The following is a 23,976-nucleotide window of genomic DNA, read 5'->3' on the forward strand; positions in this document are numbered from 1 at the left end:
CAGTGTGGAGGGAGGTTAATAGTGGGGCAGACCAGCTAGGATCTTGAAAGGAGTACTGGAAGATCAGAGAAGCTGTTTTAGAGAGTCCATCACCTACTCTTTAACATCTTATTCACCACTGAAGCTAACTTACACTTCTAAGGAAACTTCTTTTGTTTCCCTAATTAGACTGAATGTTAAAAAGCAGCTGGAACTTCTGCAGCTAAACTGAGGCCAAGCTGATGAATATTGAGGTTTCGGGGTCCAATGAAGGCAGTATAAATGCAATGTGATGAGAGCACTTGTTAGAGAAAGCACTCCCACCTTCTCTCAACACTTGTGAGGAGAATGCAAGTTTGCAGGATTTGATTCATGTTTTGTAATTCTAGAAAATGCAATTAATAGGGAAAACCAGCTAAACTTTTTATTTCTCTTAGAAAAAGGTGTTTCTATACTGTTAGACCCAATAACATCTCTTGACAGACACCAGCTGTTATAGTGTGTGTTTTACTCGTTGATTTATTTAGATCACGTCAGTGCATTGAGCAGCCAGTGAGGAGACCAGTAATATGCAGCCTGTGGATACAGAATGCAGATGAGAATTTTGCTCTAAGGAGCTGTGAGTCAACATGAAAAAAGGACAAGCATCACCCTTTTTTATCCACTTCTGTGGATTTCTCTAATGTGGCTCGTTTTATACATAATGAGGTTCATTTTACAGAATGCTGTGTTTGGATTATGCATGTCATGTGTTTGAGGAGAGGAGATAAGGACTGGAATGAAGTAAGGAACAGAACCTGATTTACTTCTGGTCCCTTTAGATTTGAATAATACTAACTAAGTCAAGTATTTGGCCCCAATTCACTTGGCAGAATGAGTTCTCTATACTAAGGCTATGTGCTATATATACCTCAATGTCCTTATTTGCAATCAGCTATTAATGTACTGCAGTTGAGTAAATAATACACAATCAAGGATTCATCCTGCAAATAGAATCTTGTTTTTCTCCTTTGGAAAATCCATGAGTAGTACAGTCATCTTGACACCAAGATCTGTTTAAGTGTAACACTTGCTTTTTGCAAATAAGCACCTTAAATTATTTTTTTCAACTGTATCTGCTAGCGTGACTCAGTGGCATAAACATATTGGAAAGTGAACCCAAAAGATGTCCATGTGGTCAAGGGAAGTCTTCTGTGTATTTTGAGACCTAAATATAAATATGTATTAAAATTTTGTATGTTAACTCATTTTTTTTTGTATAAGATCTTAACTCATATAGTCTTAAAATTTTGTATGAGATCTTAACTCATTTTTCTTTTACTCAGGGGAGTTGCTGAAGTGATCATATTTGTGAGCTGTCTGGCAATATGCTGCCTAAATTAAAACATGCTTTGGGAATGACATTTTTTTAATCTAACCTGTGTATTTTTGGTCAGAAACTGTATCCAGAATGCAGCCAATTAGAGATTGCTCTGATGATGTAATGGCCATTGGTTGCCTGAGGAGAAAGTGGGTGGAGGTGACAGAGCACTGCAGGTACTCCACTCTATTGCCTGCCTTTCATCAAGGCTTTTAATCAACTCTTTCTTCCCTCCTTTTCTCTCAGAACATCAAACTGATTTTAGAAAAAAGTGTTAAGCCAGGAAGAGAAATCCATTCTTTGTTCTTGAAAAGGTGACGGTGAGCACAGACATGATCCCCTGTGCAAGGGCAGGTAGAATTTCTCTAACATGGCCAGATTTGTCTATAGTTAATAATGTGATGGGGGCAGATCATGGCTAAACTGTGTCCATGTCACTTCAAGGGATTAATTTGTGCCCCCTGAAATAAAGAGCACAGCTTGCCCAGAGGAGGCAGGATATGGCCCTGAGTGATGGAGGAGCTGGTATTACATGTGAGAATGTCAGGCAGAAAGCCACTGGAGCGTTGTGTTGATTTTTTCCAGCTGGATTTAATGAGTTAAGTCCTGTGTCTAGGACCTTTGTAATGCACTCCTTTTCCTCCTTTGGGTATTGGGTGGATGTATAATAGATACAAAAAGCACTCATACAGAGGTGAAGACAGCAGGCTTTTATTTATTTGGGTTCATCTTTAAGCAATGGATGAAAGCATCCATAAGCATGGAGAGCAAAATTAGGATATTCAACAAATACTGTCCATTCAATTAAGCAACAGGCTGAGTTTTAGCTTAATTATTGAATTTCGCTATAACTTTGGCTTCAAGTCACCTTCTGTTACTTTCCCTTGGTTCTGTTGTATGTAGATGCAGTATCTTATGCTAAAATGGCTGAGGAGTCTACTAAGACTGTTCGACCTGTATTACAGAGATCCAACACACATCAGAATACTAAGTTGTGTCTTTGTGCCAGTAATCTACACAACCCAACAGGCTGTGACTGCATTAAATTGCTATGATTTTTGACAGAAGAGACCTTGTTTGCATAAATCCCTTGAATACCGATGGGAGAGTGATTACAGTTTTAACAAAGGGAGAGGTTGAATACAAATTTGGGAGGGCCAGAAAGTGTTTAGTATCTCTTATTGTTTTCATCAGAATTCTAAATCTTATTCATGCTGGTGACTCTGATCTTTATATCAATGCACAAAAAGAGAAGAACAGAGGAGCAGAAAGACTCTTCTCTTTTGACTGAAACACTGATTTTGTTATCGTGTTACCAATGAGGGTCCATTTGGGATATTATTCAAGCACAGAGATCAGTGCTGGCCTTTTGTAAGAGCCCTTAAATGTTTGGAATACATTTTCCCTTGAGGGAGATAACCTACTGCAAAAAAGTTAGATTCAAAAGAGGAGCTAGAGAAGGTGGGATTTTGCTTTGCACATTGATGTTTGCTGGCAGAGCAGTTCTGCCTTAAGCTTAAAGCTACCTGCATTCTTTTGTAGCCCTCTATACTTAATAGCTAGGTTCTGTTTTCTATGTCAGGTTTTGTTCATGAAACAAATTGGCAATTAGCCACTGGCTGAGGCAACAAAGCATATTTGTTTGGGATTAAATGTGGTGATTGGGATGTGTCTTACTATTTGGTTTGAGATCAAAAATACCAGGCATGTGAGGGTTTTAACCAAATAAGTGAAACAGCCTTCTTATTATACTTAGACTACCCGTTCAGTTTTATTTTTTGTGTCCCTTATTGCCTGTTGTTGCTTCAGGGGTGGTAGGGGTGCCTTCCAGACAGACCTGGACAAACCTGAGAAGTGGACCCACAAGAGCCTTGTGAGGTTCAACAAGACCAAGAGCCAGATGCTGCATCTGGGTTGGGGCAATCTCAGACATGAACACAGACTGGTAGGGGAATTGAGAGCAGTCCTGTAGAGAAGGACTAGAGTCTTTTCATGGATAAAATTCTGGACATGAGCCAATACTGTCTGCTCACAGCCTAGCAAGTTAACCACATCCTGGCCAGTATCAAAGGCAGCGTGGCCAGCAGGTGTAGGAAGGTGATGCTCCCCTCTACTCTGTCATTGTGAGAATCTCACCTGGAGAACTGCATCCAGCTCTGGGGTCCTCAGCACAAGAAAGATTGGAGTGAGCCCAGAGGAGGGCTGGATGTTCAGAGGGGTGAGGCTCTTCTCTCCTGTGAAGAGAGACAGAGTTGGGATTGCTCAATCTGGAGAAGAGGTGGTTCCAAGGAGGTATCACTGTGGCCTTCCAGATCCTAGAGGGGGCTTTATAAAAAAGAAGGAGAGCAACATTTTACATGTGCATATAGCGAGAGGACAAGGGGAAATGGTTTTAAACTAAAAGAGGAGAAATTTAGACTAGGTATTAGTAAGAAGTTCTTTAATCTAATGGTCATGAGGCACTGGCACAAGTTGCCCAAAGAACTTTCCCATGTACCATAGAGGTACAGGATTTAGATGCCCTTTTCTAGTTCTGCTCATTGATTGATTAAAATTGTTTAAGAACTGTCCTGACTGCCTGGAATGTTCCATATGCAAAATTACTCTCCATATAGGCAATGTAATGGTATTCTTAATCATAAGTACATAAACCTACTGACACAGATTTTTCCCATGGACTTGCACAAATGGACTGGGTCTATTTCTGTCTTTTTTCCCTGCTTATCTTCCTTCTCCACCTTTCCAAGCTAGAAGAGCTGCCAACAAAAGACATTTCTTCTTAAAGGAATAAGATCTGAGTAATTAAAATAACCTTTTTAAGAACTACCATGGGTCATTAAATAGCACGGTAGAGAAAACAGAAATGTAAATAGCATCAAGGGTTTATGCTTTTATCAATACATACTGCCTCAGAAGTGAGCACTTTACTTTAGGTCATCAGTTTTGACAATCCCAAAGAAACAGTTGTTAAACGAATGTTCCTAATCAATAATGCAGGGTTTCTAGGTATACATCTTTATTTTACTTACCTTTTTTTGTGCCAAATGTATCGACTGCCATAGGTAGCAGCTCATATACTGCAAAGGAGTTACAAATACTGTTGAACTTATCCGGTTCCTCCAGTGAATGTGCTGCTCTGTACTTTCATATTTTCTCCAGCAGTCAGTCCCGTAAATGCTACCAGGGGATCATAAGCGCAGGAACAAGAATACTTGCAATGCCAATTGTCAGTCTAACAGCAGGGTGCAGTTGTATTATGTTGTCCAGTGTTATTTTTGCCACAACACTGACAAAGATGGATACTTCAGCAGTGCTCCTGTGGGCTCCAGCTGATGCAGAGGTGCCTAAATGAGTATAGGCAATGTAAAGGACTGGAGTGTGTGTGTGTGAGATCCATGTGTGTAGGAGTGACAGGAGGCGTAGGAGTAGGAGGAGCTGAGGAGAAAAGCCCTGCATTTACCTGTCTTGCCAGTTCCTTAGTACCAAAATCCTGTTGTCTTTAGGTGCCCTTGCAGCTGTAGAAGAAGCTGGACTGCAGAATTGTGCTGTGACCACTCTTTGTGGTTGCACGGGTCACATGACAGCAGTTTGACACAACAGCAGTTGCCCTCACTGATCACAGGAAAATGACAGATTGCTGTCCAAATATTTCACTGTATTAGTCCAAGACTAATGTAAAAGTTGTTCTGCGTGATAATTCAAAGCAGAATGATCTTTGAAACTATTCTTGTTCTTGTTTTTTGCTTTCCAAATAGAATGACGTTTGTAACTAAGGAAAAGTTGTTGTGCTCTGTTATATTTTAAAAAAGAAGATAAAAAGATTAGGAATATTGAAGTAACTCAATGTCTTGCTGCTCAGTTACTGTTGTCTTTTCTCAGATTACTTCAGAATTAATATGATGCTGTTTCTAAATTACTTTCAACTATACTGGAGTTACTAAAACTGGAGTTTTAGAGATATTTAAGCTGAATATCAGCTATTTGCAAGTTCCTAGTTTTGACTTTCTTGCTATACAGTGACATGGCTAAAATATCACTGTACAGCCCCCATGGCTATTTGGGGTTCATTCTGATTCCCAGTAGACCACTTATGCCCTAACATGCTGTCACCTATTTCATATCTTGGCTTTTATCTGGGACTCTCTAAGCAATTAATCAGGAGTCACTTAAAGGAAGTCAGTGAAAACTTGCCACACTGCTATATCATGTGTTGACTTGAGTAGCACTCATTTGTGAAGGGAATTCTCCTCTTCTTCACATTTAATTTGCTTTCATAGGAATGATAGCCACGAATATCATGTGAGGCCTAGAACCTAACACAAAGAAATAAATGAAGGCCCCATGTCCAGCATTTGTTCCTCTCTGATCTTCTTCCATCTCCATAGTTTGCAACACAACACCTTCCACACACCTGATTAAAACTCAGATTTTAAAAATTGAATCTTGCAGATTTTCATTTCTATACTCAACAAAACCAAACCAAAACAAACAAACAACAAAAAAAAAAATAGAAAATCAAACCAAATGACGCATCTTGAAATTCTAGAGCACTCCTTTCAGTAGCCAAAAGTAGCCAAATGATGGGCATCAATATGTAGCTTGCTAGGGGAGACTGGTCTTGTCTGTAGGCAGAATGAAATTAGTGATTAATGAATTTTTCTTGTGTGCAGAGGCTGGGACTGCCTGAATATATGGAGGTTAATCATGGGAGATGTTGAAATAAATAAACAAAAAATAGTGTACAATCATCACCACTGTTTCAGGGCATGAAGGGACAAATGATATGCTGGATTTTTTCAAACTGGAAGTGGTTGATTATTACTTTTAATGGCATACTTGTTTCACTTTGTTGCTAGGTTTTATGGAGCAATACTTTTAATACGGAATAAGCATATTGCAAACATTCTGTAACTTTAATTTGTCTAGTTTTGATTTGAAATGTTGCTTGTATAAGCCCCTGTTGATAGGCATGAAAGCAGATATTTATTTTGCATCTGTTTGATGAAATCAATGGACTTGAGGTACATGCTTCAGGCCAAAACTTGACCATCGTGTCCAAGCCAAGTGTGAAGCGTGAATATGGCTTGAAAATAAGTAGTGGAGAGAAAACATGATTGGGGGTTTGCCTTGCAGGGTCCCTGCTGCATTAGAGATGGTGTTTCTCACTTATTTGCTTTTTGTTTTCCATGTGAGAGCTTGCAGAAGGGCCCATCTTGTCAACTTCTTGACAGGGCTTTTGCCTGGTCCCTCTGTGAGTTGAAGATAGGCATCTGGCCCAATTCCCAGTAGCTAATGGGAAAAGAAGAAATGCTGTCTGTGGTTCTCAGCCCTGATAATTCAGGTTCTGAGTGCCTGTCTGAACTCTGTAGTTACCTTCCCAGTTCTGGATCTCTGGGGCTAGGCTCTTCCCATGGAAGCAATCATCTGCTTTGGCTGGCACTTAACTTGCACTGAATTGCATGAGACCAGCAGGGAGAGTGAGAGAGCTGTGAAAATCTACTTACACGGGAGGTAATATTTCCTTCCTCCTTTTCTTGTGGAAGGAAATATTGTCCTCTTTTTGCAAGCATCTTGAAAAGTCTTGGGAAAGACCTTGCAAATGTTGGCTTTGTCTTTTGTGTTTAGGAGCAGGAAAAAGGAGTGGAAGGAAGCTGTCCTTTGCTCTGACTGTTGGAGGGGAAACACAGCCTGTAAGTAATGAAACACTGGGCACTTACATGGGATGTGGCATAAACAGCTTTCTCTACCTATCTTGCAGGTGAACAGCATTGTGGATTTTTGTTTTATTCCTAAGGAAAAATGGTGGGAAAGACCTGTAGAGGTGCCAAGACTATAGTACAGCCTTCACACCTTGTGGCAAATAGTTATGGTTATAGACACTTCAGATTACACAAAGGCTGTGTCATTTCTTGCTGGCAAGCGGTGCAGCTATCATTCCTCTGCCTGGGCAGGGCCGTCTCATCAATCAGTGCTTGTGCTACTTGCCTAGGCTGCGAAAAACATATTGTAATAATGACAATAATAATAGCAATCAAAATAAAAGGGCTGCTAGAGGAGCTTGATGAGCCCTCCCGTTGAGAATGCATTGTAAACATATTGACGAATGGAAATGTACTTCAATCCTTTTAGTGCTCTGTTTCCTTGAATACATTTTGATGATATAGGATTGCCATGTGTTATGGGGAGTGGAGAGTTGCTTCATGTTTTGTTCCATTTATGTATGCTGTAATTATGAAGTGGGAATGGAATTTCAAGTTGTCTCTCACCTGGGGTATGAATCTTCTGCTCAGTGCAGCTGAATGCACACATGCTTGTTTTCACAGCATCGACAAGCAACTGCATTAAAAGAGTGTTAAGGCTGTGAAATAAGAGTGGAGAGTAAGAGATGAGGAGTGAATTTCCAGCCCAGTGATGTGGGGTTTAAAGAATATCTGGCTACTGAACCACACTCGTCTGCTACTCAGCAGAAGTTTAATATTTGGGGATATGTTTCTGTGTTTATTTCATTACTTGAATGGATTTTCCCTGGTATTTAAAGTCCTATGTCAGCTGATACTGGTGGGCTGGTGCTTCTCTGGATATTCTATGCTTTCTTATTCTTTGAAATAGCAGAAAGCAAATACTCTTATGAAACAACAAGGGTGTGTGAGCAGTGGCTGCCATGCACAAAAAAAACTTGTAAATTTATTCATGTGAGCTTGTACTTGACATGTATTTGCATTTTATAGTTATATACAGCTTACCAGTTTATGTAATTGGCTATTGTCAACCATATATTTCTATGTAAAGAAATACATGCTCTTTACTGACCACAGTTTAGGTTTTTTTCAGTAGATTGTATTGTGAAAGGAACCTGAATATGAAGAACTTGGCCTTCAAAGTAGCTGCTTGAAAATGTGTTGATTTTTATCCAGGAAATTTAAATTTAAAGTAACCGTTAAAGTACCTTTCTAGTTAATGCAGCTGTCAGATTTCTGTCTGGAGTTATTGCTGTTCACCACATGTGTGGTATTGTGTGCACAACTCCAGTGGTGTTTGGAAGATCGTGATTTAAGAAAATTAAATTAAGTATCTGCCTTCTCTTGTGAAGCTACTTCTCTTGTGAGGCTACTAGTGCCAATTGTTGTGTATCTATCATATGGAAGTCTTTCAAGTACATTTCCATTTCACAAATGGAAAAATAGTATAACATTGTAAATTAGGCATGTTTTGACAACTGCTTTTGGGTTTGCAGAATTAATTTTGAGGCTTGGCAGGGCTTTTCTTTGGATTTTGAATGCTTATCCTTTTCATGTATTCTGCCTGCTTGAGAGCACAGTTGTTCCTAGAAGCTAATGAAATTTAAACAAGAACAAATGCAGTAAGATTTTTCTAGTTAATTTTCCCAATTCTACTTCAAGCTAAAGCGTATCAAAATTCAGGATATTTGTTCATTATATATTTAAGCTATCTGAGCCTCAAATATCTTGGTATTTCATAATGAAGTACAATTTTTTGAATCAGGTTTTTTCATCTCATCTTTTTGGTCTCTAAGAACATGAATTTTGCTTTCCTTTTGTAATTATTTCCCTTTTTTGTGTATGTGTCTGAACTCTTATCTATTCCATAGAGCCGAAGCACTTAATAGCTGGTGCCTGAAAAAGATTTGGAGTAAGTGATTGCTGCTAGATCCAGCAGACAATGTTCTATTGCTGTAAAAACCAATCAGTTTTATGATCACTTTGTCAGCTGTTGAAAATATGATGCTGTGGTTTGCAGAGTAAATTTAAATAAGGCTATACAATAAATTCTCCTATAATGCTTCTGAATTAGGCACAATTCTCAGATTCTAGGGTCAGCAGCAAAAACTGTAGGGAGACATTTCTGCTTGAGACTCTTCCTTTCACAAAGGAAAGCTGTTCCATAAAGAAGTTGCATTTATTTCTGAAGTCTGAGCTTTGTTAGACTAACTTTTGCCTGAAATAAAAAAAATTCTCTCATTTACATAGAATGCGCCTGTTTCCGTCTTAATTGTTGCCAACTGATTTTTTTTTATTTTGTTTTTTTGGGGGGGGGGGTAGTGTCATGTTCAGTCCCTTCAAAATAGAGAGATTTCCTCTGATCAAAATATGTTGTGTTCTACCATTTGTGTCTTTGGCCACACTCAGCTTCTGTGCTGATTTGGAACTTAAACCAGAGACATAATTAACCACTAATGAGGTATGACTAAGAGTTGCATGCCTTACTCCACTAATAATGTATGACTAAGCATTGCGTGTTTGTTAATGTTCATCTAATTATAAATTTGATATTGATCATTGGAGTGTTTGATGAATATTGTACCGTTTGGGGTAGCCATTTAAGGAGACTGTTGTTCTCAAAGCTGATTGTGAAAGATTGTATTAAAGTAAGGACATTTGTTTCTGTACTTGTGCCATTTATATAAGGTGAATAAATTCCTAAAGGGAATGCATAGATCAAACCTGCTTTTGGCCATTGATCCAAAGCTCTGACTACTGTTTAATATTTTTTCTGCCAGCACTGAGATTACAAAACAAAATAAAAGATGCCCAACAACTTTTCAAGGAGGAGTTAGAACCTGAAATAGAAAGAGCAGGGGAGGTGTTCTGTTGTCCAAAATCTCAGACTAGAACATTACAGGGGTTCCTCTGGTCTTCAATACAGATTGGAAGTTAGAAGTCAGATTTATGCTGTTCTGAGACTGAATTGCAGCCGAGAGACGAAACATACAAATGTTTCTGATTGTGGTAGAGATACTACTAGTAACTGAATTCATGCTATGCAGCATGATATAGAGGACTCAGAACTTTGGTTTTGGCATTTATAAGACATGATGCTGGTCATTTTTCTGCCTGCCATTAGATGCAGATTGTTCTACACTTTGGTACTTTGCAGGCTTTGGAACAATACGAGTTTTTATACGAGATATTTTTGCTGATGGTGTTTTCTCTCTACTGTGCCTTTACTTCATTGGTGCTTGTTTTTCCTGGAGGTGTTTAGTGACAACTCCAGCAAAGAGACTTCTCAGCAAGAGCACTTGACATGGTACAATGTCCCTGTTTAACCGGTTTCTGTGAGAGCATTTCCAGGGCCCTGGCATAGGTACTTTGTAGCTGAAAATAAATGGATGATGGAGTAGAGTATTCATCTGGAGGCTGGTAACTGGGTAATTAGTCAGCATAATAAGGAGTCCATGACATTGGTATGTTTTTATCCTACTGGTAGGTATAAGACAAGTAAGAATATTTCTGATTATTCAATAATTTGACTTAAAAAATCAAAATAAATTAAGAGTAGCTAATTCCTAAGATGGACTTTTGGATGATTAATTAAACCAAACATTATTCACAGTCTCAGAGGTGCATCTTTATGTATTTACTTGGCGAGAGAAATGAGCATCTTAAATTTGGGAGCAGGTGAGCAGCTGTGCTATGCTTAGTCCATGGGATGATGGGCTCCTGCATCTCCCTGAGCAGCCAGCCGTGCCTCATGGCCATGTGAGGCCTGTTGCCTTTCAGGGAGGCATGGGTAGCAGCTGCAGTGAAAGGCAGCGGGAAACCAGGCTCATTTCCTTGGATGTTACTGAAAAGAAAGATCCAGATCTGTGGCTGATGGGTGGAAAATGACCCTGTTCCAGCTGTGACAGCCCAGCCCCACCTCTGTTTGACTGGGTGAGCATGGTGGCATCACTGCCTGGCTCACCTCGGTGTGGTCCAGCCTGTGGCTTCCAGAGGGGTCTTGGATCCGATTCCTTTCTTGTTTTGTCCAGGGGCACTGATGAATCCCATGACCAGGTCTGCCTCTTGTCCCAGACCCTGGGACCTGGTGCTGAGGGCCATCAGGGCTGCTGGCTGCCTTGACCTGGCGAGCAGCTGGCCCTTTGCTGCTGCCTGACACTGACTGACTTGGGTGCCCAAAGATACTGTGGGTCTTTGTCATTGCTTTCCTGAGGAATCAGGTCCTGGAAACCTGTTTGATTTGCCTGTTTGTTTGTCTAAGGTGGAAATAATGTTAGTATTTCTGGTAGCTTGTGACAGAAAATATCTCCTTGCTATCTTGCTTGCAGAGCATAATGAAACAATGCTATGATGGCCCAAGACCTTTAGTAGTATAATAACTGTGGTTTTCTGCACAGTGGAATCTAAAACATGATATATATGCAATTTCTTTTGACAGACATGCAGTACTTGAAAAAACTGGGTTTTCAACTACAGAATGCTTCTTTACAAACCTGAAATGTGCTGGTGGTATGAAAGATTTTTAGAGAGATGTTAATGAAATATAGTGAATGGGTACCAGCCAGGCAAGCCAGAAAGGTATTTGCAACAGTTCTACATGTAAAACAACATGAAGCATATGAACTGCTTTCCTTTTTGATGGGAGGGGAGAAGGTGACAGCCACCAAGCAAGAGATGAAGTGGAAACAGTGTTTTGTCTTGAGGTCATCATACTGCAGGACTGCTTCAGAGGTGTTAGAACAAGGCTTGGAGTTGTTTAGCAGTATGAAAGCATGGAGAAATGATATTCCCAAAAAATGTTTCAGCTGGTGGAAACTTCTTTTTAATTTTCCTTTTTCTATGACAATTTTAAAATTAGGGAGGAATTGTACAAATTTTATTCATGTTACCCACATTAACACAACATCTCACCCTTCAGTGAAGTCTCCTGTATGCACCTCCTGAGTGGAGAAGAGAAGAATGGCTACATTAATGTGTTGCAGTAAAATGGGAAACTAAATTGATGGAGGTCAGGGGTACAAGCTTTTGTGTATCATGCAAGAATAAAAGCCACGTGAGTTCTGTGAGCAACTCAACTTGATTCCCATCTGGATGTTCTTCAGAGTTTGTGGATTCTTTTGTGTTTTGTTCTCATGTGGAAGAAGGGAGATGCTTTGACAGAGACCAAAGCTAATGTGCTAAATATGGAAAGTCTTGGGAAAGGTGAATTTTTGGACAGTAGTCACAATCTTGTTTAACTGCCCATACCACATTACCTTCCTGCTTCCCTCTTTTCAGAGTACTGGATTGTGTTGCTAGTTGGTCTGTACCAGTGCTGCTTGCAGATTAAATAATTTTTTTTTTTTTGCCCTCTATGCTTGCTTCCAAATGCTTATCCTTCTGTCCTGATCTACACAAGACATATAGGCACTTCCAGCTTACTGTGCTCCTACTTAATGTTTAAAAGGCCTTAGTCTGGATCTAAGCTTAGGTAATTTTTCTCCTAGATAAATAAGTTAAAGGTACAGGTAATGAAATAATCATGTAAATATAAGATGCCCTAATTTAGTAGAGCCATTAAATCTACTTCATCAACTATTTACTAGTATATTAAGAATGCACATACATAAAAATAGACTGAAGTCTCAGCTAAGTCTCTGCCCATATTTTTCCTAATACAAATATTTAGATAGAAAACGTAAGTGGTCTGTAGTATTAGGTTGGCTGATAACCTTTTTCTTAAGGGCATGGGAAAATTGTGTGACCTAATCGTTACTCCTATAGGTTTATTTTAGCTCCCATACTTCTTCCTAAATTTACCATGCTAACTTAAGTCAATAAATGAACTCAGACAAAACTTGTTAAAATCTAACTCTGTTCAAATCATTAATTGCATGACGTTTTATATCCCTAGAACAAGCATCTCTGCTGTAAAAGAACCTGCCCACAAGGTCATCTGTCCTTGCAAAGTTATGGGTCATAAATCTGGCCTAAGTATTTATGCTGATTGTCATTTTTGTTCTTCTCTTGCTCATAGTTCATAATATTTTTTTAAAGAATGGCATTATGGAACTTATTTTATCCCAATATGAGCATTTGAGTTATTTACTGAGAGCCCTTGCCTGGTACTATTAATGTAGATTTTTGAAATAAAATAAGGAAATGCTACAGTTTAGTGTGTGTGTAGAAACAATGTGAGTATAAGTAGCAGTAGGTAAATTCTGGAAGAATTACTTTCAAACATTGGTATTCACACCCAGTGTATTGATCTGTGTTAATGTGATTATCTCTAGACAGTGTCTAAGTACTGCAGTTCCCTTCTGTGAAATCTCTAAGTTTTTCCTCGTTGTGCACACAGATGAGGCTGCTCTTGTCATTACACTCTGTGTCTTGTTCCAGAGATGGGGGCTCTGCCTCATTGTCTGGTGGCTTGCTGAGTGTATTCATGTTCTACTTGTACTCCTCTAGGATGTGAAAGTGCGGTTTTAGCTGCCTGTGTCAGTGTTGCCTGTTTCTTTGTTCACTTGTTGCTGCGTTCTTCTGCACTGACTTGTGTCTGTGCTCTTTGCAAGATCCTTTGTGGCTTTAAATGTTACAGTTCCTTCTTCATTCGGTACTGACAATGTTGCCTTTTCCCCATAATCAGTGATGTGTCCTGCTTAAAACTTAAAATACTATCTTCATTATTTTGCTTCCTCTCAAACTAGGTAAGAAATCCTAGCAAATATCTCTAAATATACCTGTTCCCCTTCCTATGCTCTGTTATGTTAAGGCCTGAACACATCTTGGCTGGACTGCTCGTGGTCTAAACCATTTCTCTTCCATTCCCAGAAAAGATGCTTCAATGTGACAGGTAAGAGCATGGAAAGGCTGGGAGCAGAGGCTGGGTTTATGGCTGGGGATGGGATTTATCTGGCCTGTTTTCCCTGCTGCCCAAGACAAGGGCCTAAGTACCACAACTGCTCATGCTGCTGTGTGGGGTCTCATGGCTTTACTGAATGGCCTGTCTGTAAGCCACATGTTCTCATGGACTGCAATATAATTACTAAGCTTTTGGGACAGATGCTATCATCTGGGTGTTTATGCAGTCTCTGGCACAAATGTAGGATTATTACAGTAGAAGCAGTGTATAATCGTCAATGGATTTTATAGAGAGTGCTTTATCTAGTTAAAGTTCTTTAACCAGAACTTGAGCTGAAAGAGAATAGAAATACAAAGCTGAAAGAAAATTGAAAATGTTATTTATTTAAGAAAAATGAATTTTAGTGAGGGTTTTTTTAAACTAGTGTATTATGTTGTATGTTCTTTCCATATATTATTTTTATTCCCACTTGTAATGTTTGGAATTAAACTAGACAGTAAACTCTCCAAAGCACAATTGTTTTCCCAAATGTATTTGTCTTGCAAGTTGCAGGCTTTCATCTTAAGAGAGCAGCTTCTTGCATAGAATAATAAAAAGCAATAGTAACTTTTGTTTGGAAGTAAAGCTGAAAATTATGTGGACTGTATAGAAAAAGTGTAAAAACAGTTGGCTTTGTTTATGATCTCCCTTCCCCTGTGCTAGCTTAAGCTGTAAGCTACAAGTACGGTTGTGGTCTGTGGCTATACTGCTTTAAAACAGACAGAAGATCACATCCTGATGCATCTGTTCAAAGATTGTTATAATCATTAGTGTTTACATTTGTAGATTATTTAGTAAGAGTTTTCATCTACTTTACTTGGATTCCATATTTTACTACTGATAATATTGCCACGAGCTTACATCACAAACGTGACTCTCTGTCTTTTATGTGATTGTCTCCGAGATTGTGCACGGGTTCTGTTGAGGGAAAAATAATTTTTTGATGTATAAAAAGATTTATTACATAAGTAGAGTTTGTGCGTATGGGTTGGGTAGATTTTTAAAGTGTGATCTTCATTTTATGCAGCTCTGCAACCTGGTATGGGCTGTCTAGTTTTCTCCAGTATTTCTTTTAAGTTAATCATAGGTTCTGCAGCTCTTCATTGCTACAAGGATGCTCTTGAAGCTGTGATTTGTAATTTATTCAGGAATAGCATTGCTAAAGTTCTTGCTTTTTCTCTGTTTTGTGACCCATTGTTATTCATATGTTCTTTTCTCTGTTCTAATTTTAAAACCGTCTGTGTTCCAATTTAGCTGAAGTGTTCAATGTATTCCTTTTTATGTTACTTAAAAGTTTTTGTATTTCTTCATGGCTTGATTTCAGAAAGAGATCTGATGGAGCCAGCTGGCTGAGAAATGGATTTCTCCATTTCACAGGAGAACTTCCCTACACTTATTTTAGAAAAACGATCTCTTTATTTCTCCAGCACCCAGATTTGAAATGGAAATGAAGTTCCCAATGTTCTGTGGAGTTCAGTTTCTGAAAAAAATATTTCAGATGTATCAAGCTAAAAAAACCTCCAAACCCAAACTCCGGTGCTGTTTTAATGATTTATTTAACATTTTACTTGAGATGTTCTCAACAACCAACATGCTAATGTTTTGGTCCCTTTAATCTGATTTTGTTTTCACTGATTAAAAAAGTGTAGAGGATAAGAATAAGTACCTTTACAAACAATTAAGTACGGGAGACTCTCCAGCCATAGTTTGAGAATACATAGAAAAAGAAATAAAACATCTGTTTAACATTGCTTTACCTAAAAAGCCATGTTTTGGTAAGAATTGTTGTCCTTGTGTAGCTGGTAACAAATGTGAGAGTTTGTGCCTATCCCTGTGTCATTTCAGCCATTGCTGCTCAGCATTCAAAAGCCTGACAACACTTGTGCAGGTTGTGTAGGCACAACACAGTGTGTTTTGTTCATGTAAATGTGCTGGGTATTTACCTGATCCGTGGATAGTTTTTAAAAAATGCTTGGGGTCCCCTGCTGCTGTAGCCTGGCTCCCATGGGTAGAGCTGTATGCTTGAAACTGCTGAAGTTAAACACTGTTTCATCTTGCAGAATAAACTTACAAACCGTGTTTGGTGCGGTTAGTGTGGGTCTTGGGGCTGAGCAAAAGGGGGAGGGCTGTCTCTCACAGCAGTATTTCTTTATCACAGATAGACAAAAATATCCTTTTACACCCCCAAATGCCTTTCTTGGCTGTAGCCATGCAGTGTGTCCTCAGTACAGCAAGCTTTTTGTGCTGCCACACGTAACTGTGAGCTGCAAATTCCTGTGATCTGTTACTGCTGCATTTAGGAGTAACAGTACTTTTAAATCAAATGACTTCTGAGTGGTTATCTTGATTAAAGCACTTGAATGAATAAATAATTCAGTGGACTTAATAGTAAGGAAAGAAATAGATCAAGTGGAGCTGTAATTTTTGAGAAAATATATTTTCCTCAACTTTTGATTTTATGGATTCTTTTAAAATATATTTAATCACAATGTTTTTGGATTTTTTTGATTTTTTTCAGTGTTTTTGTTTAGTGTACTAAAATATACTTTGATCTGTTGCTATGGTATTTAATAGGCAATTCTGATATTTAGCCTACAGTATCTTTCCATAATGTGCAGACTAATGAAGATTTGCAAGCATTCATTTCTTCTATGTTTTCTCTAGAAAATGAGTATGAAATTTAGAGCTTAAACTTTGCACCTCTTTGTGCTGGTTTAACATGGAGGAAGATGTAAATTAGGATGTGTGATGCTGAACCACCAGTATGTTTTAATTTTCAGTCCTGAGAAGTTGTCCTGAAGACCCTTGTACAACAGCAAAGAAGGGAAGGTTGGAAAGGGCCACAATGGGTCCATCTGGTCCAGCTTCTCTGCTCAAGCAGGGTCATCCCAGAGCACATGGCATACGGTTGTATTCAGACAGGTCTGGAATATCTCCAGTGAGGGGGACTCCACAACCTCTCTGGGCAACCTGTTCCAGTGCTCAGTCACCTGCAGAGTAAAGAATTTCAGAGTATTTCAGAGAAGGGCAGTTCATAGTGGGGATTAGTTTTACCAATTCAGATGGATCTGGTGATGGGCATGTTCAGCTAGTGAACAAAGGAAGGAAGTCATCAGCTTTGAGTTCTCTCAATGAAGAATGTGGGGTACATTGTTTCTTGCCTGGGGAGATGAACTCTGCAATTAAAAATACATGTTCAAGCAACTAAAGAGAGAGAGTAACAGGTTCCTTCCCTCTCATCCCCCACAGAAATATCTGATCTTATTTGACTGACTACTAAGGTAAGGGACCTAATCCTCTTTCTCCACTGAAATGAACAGCTTAGGGAATGCCTTGCTTGTTCAGAGATGTGACAGAAAGGAAAAAAGAAAGGATATCTCCAAAAATTGGAGCACTGCTTCCGCTTATAATTCTATGCCTTTTGCTAGAGCAAAAATGATTTTGAATTACTAGTGAATTTTGGAGTACAACATCAAATTTAAACAGAAAACAACAACTCAGCAACCTATTCCCTTTCCCCAAACTGCGCCATTTTTTAATTACTCTACTCTCTAGCAGAAGATAAATAGCTCCTGAAGATAAACAACATTTTTTTTATTGAATTTTGCCCTGACAAATAAATAACTCCCTTGGAATACAACCAGGTCCTGGGATGAAGATAACTCTTTACAAGAGAAAATTGTGCCTGCTACACAATAAAGATGTGATGTAATAGACAGTTAATACCCAGTCAGTCCAAATTGCTGACAAGAGCAGGGTGCAATTAAATAAAATGAAAGCACTAGAGGGTGAGACAAGTGAGAGGAGTTAACACTGAATTTTGTACATATAAGTCTTAACTCTAAATACAAATTATAGAGGAATTAAAAGAACTTAATATGTAGAGGAGTCAGATGACAAGACTGATTCCAGTCGTTCTCCTGAAAAAATCCAGTGAGTGTTTTTAGTGTAGGGCATTTATGGATTGGTGATGTATGCGTGGGAGAGAAAAACAAGCCTGACTCATGGTAGCAAGAATGTAGATATGTATGTGGATTTTGTGTGTTGCTATAAAAGAAGAAATCAAATGTCAACTTGAATGAAAAGAGCATGTTTTTAACTTCTGTTATCCCTCTTGTGATGCTATTTGTAAAAAAGTTTGGTGGCCATGATAGAAAGCTGCCTCTGCAGTAGCTCCTCTCTGTTAATTCAGGGATCTGGCTGCTTGACTAAGATGTAGAAGACTTAGGTTTAATTCCTCTCTAGTCTGAGAGAGTTATTTCAACTTTGTTTCTCAGGACAGTGCTGTAGGCACTGATCTAGAACGTATGCTGAACTGGATTATTTTCTCATTTGCTGTAATTGACATTAGAGTCTTCATTTAACCGTTTCAGTATGAGCTGGTGGGACAAACCCTGTTGCCACTAACCCAGATGTAAGTTTCATCCTTTGACCTAATGGAGTGGTCCCCAAGGTGGAGCTGGAGGAGGGACATTCAGTCTGTTTTCCTGTGCACTGGGTAAATGCCCTAACAGCTCTGGGGATGGAGTGGGATGAGAGCACAGTCTTGGTAAAACCACAGTGATGGCAGCACAACTGATTTTATCATCAGCTTATTATAATTAGCTCTTTGCCATATCTGTGAAGATGCCCAAGAGGGGAAGCAAATATTTGTTCAACAGGGCACAAGAATGCTTTCATTCTCAGCTTTGATAATGACCATGAAATATCCATCTTGAGTGGATCCAAAGTCATGTCCTCTTTTAGCTGATGCAGCCAGTAAGCTGGGAACTCCTGCTTGCACAAGGAGAGCTGTTCTGGCACATGTCCCTGCTTGGAGGGAACCTGGGGCAGAAAGGTGTTCTTGTGCTGGGTGCTCATAAATGATCTGAAGACGAGTGAAAATCGATGCACCCTTGGCAAATTATGATTTGGGAGCTCATTATCTCTTTGTGAAACTCATTTTCCAGCCTACTGATTAGGCTTATAAAAGCACAGTTTTAATATGCCTCCTGCCCTGTTTTTAATTTCCTGGCTGACAGTAAAGAAAATTCTGACCAACTCTCAGGACAATTTATACTCTTCTTTTATCTTGATGGCATATTGATCCTGCTGAATGTTCCATCTGCAAAATAATGAACATGCATTTTAAATGCAGTTCATTGGGGTTGTGTAGTAAGTTTTTTTCTTCCTAGGGGCAGTTTGCTGCTTTTGTATTCTGAGAGCAGGTGCAACCTAGGAGGAATGGGTCAAGGCTCTTCTGTGGAAAAATCTCTCTGATCTCTGTCACTCTTTTTTACTCCTTTATTAGAGTTTCCTGACATTTAATGGTCTTATTGTTTTGAAGTTTTAATCTTGCATCTAATTATAGAAAATTGTCCTAGTAACTACAACAGTGACTGTATTTGGCTGGGAAAAATCTTATCAAAAATGGTCTTAGAAATCTGTCCATGAATTGACTAAACATGGAAACTCTGCATTTATTTCAATAACACTGCACTTGCTTTTTTTTTCCCTTGAAAATAAGTAGCCTAAATCCCCCCTGCCTCCAAAAAAAAAAAAAGACTCCCAAAAGAACCTTCTGGTGCAATGTAAACCAGGCTCTAAAGCTGAAAAACCCACTTATGCCAAAGGAGGCACAGGGAACCATTTGGCTTGGGGAACTTCACTGGTGTATTAAAGTACATAAAACTCTCATCCTACCTTACTTGGTGATTGTTTCCTTCTTGGAGAAGCCCCAGGCTGTGAATGCATACATGGTCTGCAGCGGTGTTTGGTCCGGCAGCACCTTTGCCCAGCTCACTTCGGGCTCTCACTGAGCTGGAGCAGAAGCTGGGACTATCTGCATGTAATTTTTCACTATTGTGAGCAGGGCCTGACTCTCTGAAAAGGAAATAAAGGTCTCAGGATTTGTCCCTGGAATAATGACAACTTCAGGCATATTTCTTTGCAATGCAAGCTAAACTACCTGTATTTTTCCAACTAATAATTATTGCCTCATTCACCCTACACTCTGGAGGCGAACAGGCTTGCAATCATATGAATGAGGTAATCTTTCAGCAACTTAACACTAAACTTGAGAACAGATGAAATAAGGAAACCACTTAGAGGAAAATGACCTCTCTGTGATAGTCCTTTCTCAGAAATAGAAGATTTGCTGTTCAGCACCAGCAAGTGTGTAGGGAACCAGCTGAATGGGAGAATCTGTCCACTCCTCTGAGTACTTAATGGGACACTTATTTCCCTTTTCTAAAGAAAGGCTGGTGACATCTGCATTTATTTGAAGAAGCTAATGGCAGAGGGAGACAAGGAAAAAGGCTATGCTGTAAAGCAAGAGGACCAGGTGAATATTCCTTTCAGGTCAAAAACACCCTTTCTTTCTCATCTGAGGGATGAGGGGGCCTCTGCAGAAGAAAAAAATGCTTTAACTACTGAAAAATTAAGAATAGTCTAGGACAGCAATAAAGACTGTGGGTTTGGCGGGGGGTGGAAATGTTTTCATAAAGGAAGGTGCCTCAGTTGTTACATATAAGTATGCAGTGTTTAGGATTCATCTAATGCTACCAAAGAGTGTGCATATTTGGAAATTGTAGCCTTAAAAACAAACTTGTGTCTTGTGTCTGAAAAGAGTAACTCTCTATGACTGAAGATAAGATAGCAAATGGTAATGTGGTGATGTTTTTGTTGGGTTTTTTTTTTTTTTTTTTTTAGATTTGGGACAAAATTAAAATTTTCTAATAATCCAAAAGGAAGTTGAATTTCAGATTTATTTTCACACTGAGCTGTCAAGTCTGTAATTGTCAACACGAAAACTCTTTTTCAAAACAGCCACAGGTGAGCTAAGGTAATCTGTGGTATAGATGTAGATCAAATGTAGGTTCTGCCAGTAGGGGCTTAAAAATCTAAAACTAAAAAGCAGAGCTGTGAAATAAAAAGGAATTTTCATTGGAGAAATGAGCTGGTTTTAATGCTGTTCTAAAGCATAGGGAGTATGTATTTGTTACCACTGAGTAGGCAGGTTTGCATAAATCTAGAGAAGCTGAAGGAGTCTTGTGTATATTTTTTATTCCAATTCCCAATTTGTAGCCGTAGCCATTTCTAATTCACATTTACCTCTGCTAACACTGAAGCATGCTGGTCTTTTGATGTATATTGTTGTGTGCTAGTAAAACTAACAGAGATTTGTCTATCCGAGTTTTGTGGTCTGTACCCAAATGAAACCGATGCCAGGGTTATTCACAATCTGTTTGGGTCATGTTTTTGCCTTTGGTAAAACTTTGCCTAAACTGAATTTGGGTTCTGTGATGTTTCAGTGCAGGTATACTTTCATGATCATTTTTCTCACTTGTGCTCCCTGTTCTGCCAATAGTTTGCATTGGAGAGATTTAAATTACAATTGCTTTGGAAAGATAGAAAGTGAACTAGATGGTTTTGAGGTTGAATACTGCTCAGTTAAAACTGGTGTGCACTTTCTCTAGATGCCAATAATGTAAACAGCCATGACAATTTTTAGGCCATATGTTTGTGTGAGTATATTTGATTACAACTAGGGAGGAATCTCTCAGGCAGTATTGATTTTTTTTCCTTTTTTTTTTTTCCTTGTGGTTACAGCACACATTGATTTGGTACAGTAAGAATTATATAAGTTGTTAATCCAGTTTAGCTGGGGTTTGAATTAAGTCTGATTTTTTAGAAAATAAACTTAGGTAGTAATGTGAATTGCTTATATCAAGGTGCTCAATGTGAACTTAATCCTGAGATATGCCTAGAAAAGCAAATGTGGGCGTGGGGTTTAAATGCAGATGAATACAGCTATAAGAAACACAAAGCAACTGGAGAAGGAGTGGGGGCCTGTTTGAAGGCTTCCAAAATTTCACTGTTAGAAGAACTGAATGTGGATGATGATGATGATGTCTTGGGAGGAAATCTATGAGAATACTTTCAAATATAAACCTATACACAGATATATGTCCCAAAAATATGCCAAACTTTGACAGGTTATTTTATCAGAAAGATTTGCTTGTTTGTGTTTTGACAGCTGAGGTTGTTCTTTTAACTAGCCTTTTTCTTTTCAGACATATTTTAAACATCTGATGTTGACACATATTCTACAAAAAGCATATGACTAGAAAAATTACTTATCTAGTTGTGCATAAAAATTCCTCTGTTCCTAAACAGTGGAGATGTGCTTTGGCTGAATTGTTCCATTAGAAGGTCATTTAAGCTGCAGAACTCATTTCATGGATGCTCCAGCAATCACTGTGCACCTTCAGAGCCCATTTCCAAAAAACCCAGAATCCCTCTTCACAGAGCAAAGCATTTTGCTTTTAAATTGAGAATGAAAATTTCATATGACTTATGAAATTGAAGAATATTTTGTTTCAAAATAGCCTCTGTGCTTCAATCTAGCTGAGGTTTGTAGAATTTCATATTAACAGTGAAGTTCTGATGTGGTCTGTGTTTGGTAGAAGCAAGTTTAAGATAATGCCAGAGCTATCTATTAGAGGATAATAGTGATAAAACACAGAAGTTTTTTTTATTCTAGGTAATAATAAAGGATTATCTCATCCATCTTATTTTTATTAAGATAATTGCACATCTGACAAAATATGTAGTTACATTGTGGGCAAAACAACAGTGGAATTTGGCTTGCATGTGGACTGGTTAAAAGTCTTTGGACATAATCTTCTATTTGAAATTTGCTCTTCTCTATTAAGTTTTTCTGTTCTCTTGCAGTTTCTCTGTCTCCTCGCAGGTATTTAGATATGAGTAGCAAGGTGTGGAGGCTTTCTAAGTTCTGGAGAAGAGGGAAAAAGAAATGTTTTTGTTTATTTGTTATACCCTTCTATATGAAAAGAAAAAGTTCCTTAGAAGCTAATAGATAAAATTAGTAATCAAACTGTGTCCAAATCTCCTTGAAAATTATGGTTTAGAAGAATCAGCTTGTCTGATTTCAAATAATACATAAAAAATGCGTGAGATGGACAGAGGGATTTGCAGAGGGAATGGAGACAGATTTTTAAATTGGAAATGAGCAAGATGTCTCTTTATGAGGTACATTTGGAAAGCTTATTGTGATCTATTCATAGAACTGTAGTCTTATATTTGTTCTGGCCAGAATAGCTGTTGGAAATAATACTGAAAACTGTCAAAACCACTGAATATTATACAGGGTAAAAATAGTTTTCCTTATGAATACACTCTTAGATTAGAGAATCAAATATTTGGGGGCACATTCTCTCAAGGGTTAATGGTGAAATAGTCAGGTGGTTTTTTTTTGGTTTTTTTTTTTTTTTTTCCCCTCTGTCAAAGGATTCAGGGATTTTTTTTTTTTCTTTAATTTAAGGAATACAGAAATAGCACATTATATAGCAGGGGAATTACTGAATTCTCCATGGAGAAGTTGAAAAAGAAACTTGGATTTTTGAGGGTGTGTCGTATATCCTTCAGGTCACTTATAGGTACAGTGTTATACTGGTGAAGGGCTTGTTTTTACTAAGAACAGGGATTTGTTGATTGATAGCTTCCTGTAATCAAGAGCAGTTAATGAATCATGAAACATGTTGGGATGTTTTTTCACCCTGCCTATGGGGTTTTAATAGATTGAGGGGAAACCAGCTGCCCTTCCAAGTGGCAAAAGCTGTTTGGGGTTGGGAACATCTAGGTAATCACTGTTTCCCTGAGGAGGTTAAGGTGAGAGGTGCTTGTCAGCAATGACTTTCACAGGGGAGCATGCTGTGACCTGCTGGGATGAAGGCGATGCAGCCACTGTGGGCTGTGCTGCCCAGCCGGCTTTTAACCCACCTCTGCTCAGACACGTGGGCCAGTGGAAGTGTGCTCACCTCAGCCAAGCTGCTCCTACAGCTTTTGGGGAGAGCTGTCTCCCAGAAGAGCACAGCCACGGCTCCTCCGTGGATAGCTGCTGGTGAGCAGCTCCTTGAGTAAGGCTCTCATAATAAGGACCTGTCCCACAGTCTTGTGTTTTGTCTCCTTTATTTGTTGAAAAACAGTCTGCAGCAAGGGAAAGGTGGGATGACATC

At 38.8% G+C, this 23,976-nt stretch overlaps 1 protein-coding gene across 3 annotated transcripts in view; it reads left to right on the forward strand.

The window, feature by feature from the left end:
• ZPLD1 (zona pellucida like domain containing 1) overlaps positions 1-23,976 on the forward strand; it is a 112,898-nt gene that overhangs the window by 57,195 nt on the left and 31,727 nt on the right. For 2 of the 3 annotated variants that reach the window (XM_038157089.1, XM_038157081.1), the window contains one exon: positions 6,965-7,029. The gene's annotated coding sequence lies outside the window, so the exon portion shown is untranslated. Of the gene's footprint in view, positions 1-6,887; positions 7,030-23,976 lie in introns of those variants that run through there. The other variant, XM_038157073.1, reaches the window with a different exon arrangement.

This window comes from Motacilla alba, chromosome 1 (genome assembly GCF_015832195.1).
Source record: "Motacilla alba alba isolate MOTALB_02 chromosome 1, Motacilla_alba_V1.0_pri, whole genome shotgun sequence".
Lineage (NCBI taxonomy): Eukaryota > Metazoa > Chordata > Aves > Passeriformes > Motacillidae > Motacilla > Motacilla alba.